Source organism: Empidonax traillii, unplaced genomic scaffold (assembly GCF_003031625.1).
Source record: "Empidonax traillii isolate 1590-97213 ecotype Southwest subspecies unplaced genomic scaffold, ASM303162v1 scaffold2295:size37475, whole genome shotgun sequence".
Classification (NCBI taxonomy): Eukaryota; Metazoa; Chordata; class Aves; order Passeriformes; family Tyrannidae; genus Empidonax; species Empidonax traillii.
In genome coordinates, this window is record NW_020957488.1 from 140 (window position 1) to 2,438 (window position 2,299).

At 53.2% G+C, this 2,299-nt stretch overlaps 1 long non-coding RNA gene across 1 annotated transcript in view; it reads left to right on the forward strand.

Moving 5' to 3' along the window:
• Positions 1-467: 467 nt before the first annotated feature.
• Positions 468-2,299, forward strand: part of LOC114071806 — a 3,473-nt gene continuing 1,641 nt past the window's right edge. The window contains exon 1 of the long non-coding RNA XR_003574091.1: positions 468-678. This is a non-coding gene — a long non-coding RNA (uncharacterized LOC114071806). The remainder of the gene's footprint in view (positions 679-2,299) is intronic.

Sequence of the window (2,299 nt, forward strand, 5' to 3'; positions counted from 1 at the left end):
GGCTGGGAAACCCAGCATTTTTCTTTTTTTTTTTCCTAAGGAAAAAAAAATAATCGCGGCAGACGATACACGTTGGGAAACCCTCCAAGAGCGTGACCTTTAGCTGAGCAGAGAGGACGGTCACACCAAGTATGCCTGAGGATTGCACGCACATGCAAAGGAGCTCCAGAGGATTTTCCAAACCCTCCACAAACAGACTGCACATCTCCTTTAAAAAAAAAAAAATTTAAAAAAAAAAAAAGGGAAAAAAAAAAAAAAAGAAAAAAAAGAAATGTTTTCTTCTCTGTTTGGCTGTCAGGGGGATGCTCCAGTCAGGGTTACACACGGCATTACCCAACCCTGCACTGCACTCTGGGAGGGTTTGTTTCACGTGGACTCTCAGCTGAACAGCAGGAATGAGCCCTCTCCCCTAATTTTAAAGGAAAAAGGAAAAGGAAAATGAAGGGTTAGATTCCTCATTACTCCAAGGAATCTTTTCACTGCTCTGACAATGAAAAGGAGTGCGGGGAAGCGTGGTGGAGAAATCCATTCATCTTCTGAGGGTCCTTGGCTCAGCCAAAATGAGATGATTCAGCTTAAGCCCAAAAAACCCTCACAGCGAAGCGACAACCAAACCCACTCCTGTCGCAGAACGATGCAGGGGACTCGACCCTTATCTCTGGAAAACTGGGATCAGAGGTAAACCAACCTGATGTGACCGTTTCCATCCCGCCTCCCCTACGGCCGCTGGAGCCGCACAATGTTTCCAGCGCTTTGGAAAAATAGTTTCAGGTTCTGCTGCCTCTATCTTGGCACCGAAACCAAGTTTCCATCAGTGAAAGGCTGAGGGGATGACTGCACTCCAGAGCTGAAATGGGGGAACCAGCAAAATGAGTAAGATGCAGCTCAACACACGCTGGGGTCTTTGTCATAAACCTGTGCTGAAGAATGGGGGTGCATCAGCTTTTTTTTTTTTTTTTTGGGGTGGGGGGGGACACAAAACACCCAAACCACACAGGGAGGTGCTTTTAAAGAGGATTTCTGGGCTGTGTGTGCCAGCTAATCCACCACTGCCATGGATCAGCCAGGATGGCGTGGGATAACCGGTGTGGGGACACACCCTAGGAGGGTGCAGGATACCCCAGGATGGGCAGGGGTACAGGGAAGAAGGGATCCAGCCCGGGAGGACACCCCTGGATCCAACAGGGTCTCCCCAGGCGGCGAAGGTGCAGGAAGGCAGCAGGCAGGGAAGACAGGGAAGCTGATCTCCGACTTGCTGCCAACGGACGCCGAGGTTATTCACGTCCAAACAAATAATTCTGCTATAAATAACACGGCTGCTCCAACTTCCTGAGCGAAACCCTTCTCCTCTGGAGCTCCCAGAGGTGGAAGGAAATGGCGTCTCCTGGAGGAGCTCACGGCAGGAGGTGGAACCCCCCCAGCGCCCTTTTGGGGGGGGAATCACAGACCGGCTCCTCCTCACGCTGCCCCCGTCCCCCCAGAACCAGCTCATGCAGGTGGGACACGCAGCTCAGTGCGCATCAAGGACAAAAAAAAGCATTTTTCCTTCTTTCCTGACTTTTTCCTTCTCTTTGTGCCACAATTACGAGCTCTGCAGTTGAAGCCATTAAGTGGCAGCTCCTCACGTGCATCTTTCTGGCACCGCTTCTCCGGCCGAGCACGGCAAAGGCACCTTGGAGGCAAAAAAGCATCAAGACTCATCCCTGGCGAGGAGCCAGAAGGTGCTGCCGGCATCTCCAGGCAGCAGGGATGCAACAGGGACCCAAGCCAGGCGCGAGACGGAGCTGGGAAAGGTGCAGGTATTCCTTGGATCCTCTTGTCTTTGGAGCATCTCAGTTCCTGCTGCTGCTGGGCTGCCTGGAGGAGTCTCCATGGGATGGAAACAGCAGTGGTCAGGTGCACCTGAGCCCTGCCCTGAGGGAGACATGAGGCTGCTCCCAAAACCTCCTGCTTCCTGAGGCACAGCCATCCGTCTAGACAGAGGACATTCCTCGCCCTCCACCAGCCCAGAGCCCGGTCTGAGCCATGTCCTCACTTGCCAAGGGCAGGATCTGAGGTGAAATCCTGCAGGGAAGAATCTTAATCCTCCCAGGAAAGCCAAGCACGCCTCAAGAAGATGTTCTGGCACCTGCACTGCCTGGACCACAGAGGGTTCAGCAGGAGAACGCCCAGGTGTCTCCTCCAGCCCCAGGAGCTCTTCATGGAGAGGCCACGTCTGGCAAGACACCTTGGACACCTGGGATAACCAAGTGCCTGTCTGGATGCCCAGGAGGACACTTGCTAGGGTGGAAACATCCCT